Source organism: Charadrius vociferus, unplaced genomic scaffold (assembly GCF_000708025.1).
Source record: "Charadrius vociferus isolate BGI_N301 unplaced genomic scaffold, ASM70802v2 scaffold370, whole genome shotgun sequence".
NCBI lineage: Eukaryota > Metazoa > Chordata > Aves > Charadriiformes > Charadriidae > Charadrius > Charadrius vociferus.
This window is the reverse complement of record NW_009646744.1, coordinates 274,817-275,824: the sequence shown is the minus strand read 5'-3', so window position 1 is coordinate 275,824 and position 1,008 is coordinate 274,817.

Here is a 1,008-nt window from a genome sequence, read left to right as displayed (position 1 = left end):
CCGCCGGCCGCGCTGCCCGGGTGGCTGCCGCCGCGGGAGCCGCTGGAGCTCGCCAGCCCTTAGCGCAGGCTGCGGGGTTTCTGCAAGTCATCTGAGCCAGCCAAAACGCGCACCCCGCGCTCCCCCTGCCCCGCTCTCACGGAGCCCCAGCGGATTTATTCGGGGTTTTTTGTTGTGGGTTGTTGTGTTTTTTTTTCTTCTCCCCCATCGTGCTGTATGTATTGGTTTCTCTCGCCACCTGCCACGATTAACTTTCCTGTGACTCGGTTTAACTCTTGAGATCTACATGGATGTTGCTAAGAGCACTTTTCTTGCCTTTGCTGTCCCTTGCTGGGATCGGATTTCATACTTACTGGACTCTGTGTGCCTGTATGTGTGTTCTGAGTGTCTTGAAATTATGCTTTCCTTTACAAGAGCTATGCATTAATTGTAACCAAGGTAAGACTTGCAGTTCTTGTTCCTTCATATGCATGTCTAAAGTCTATGTTTCTTTAAAGTTGAAGTATGTATTTTCTTTTAAACGGTGGAGTCATATGTAGTCCTTCCATTGATCAGTACTTGTGAAAAAACCAGAAGATTTAAAAGTTAATAAGCCACCAGGACCAGGTGGTGACTTGGCTTTCTAAACTGATCTGCTTTTCTCTGTTGCAGCTTCTGTGATGCTTAAAAGAATAATTTGTGTCTTATTTTCTTTTCCTTTTGACAGAGCCGTGAATGACCATAGGCTTGGCTTGACCCTGATTTTGATGGCTTGGTTAGAAGATCTAATGATGTGATTGCATTTCATGAAGTGATTGCTCTCCAGCCTCTATGGCTTAGGGTATAAGCCACATTTGCCACACTGTCACTCATGGACAATTCAGATTCTTTTTAAACAAACCTTTTGGCTATTTTTCTTTTCTTACTTCCCTGTTCCTCCCTGTTTCTCCTTAATGTTGGGAGCTTCTACACTTTGATGTGATTGACAGTCCTGCTGCTTCGTGCTGCTGATTTCTGTTTTAAAGTACA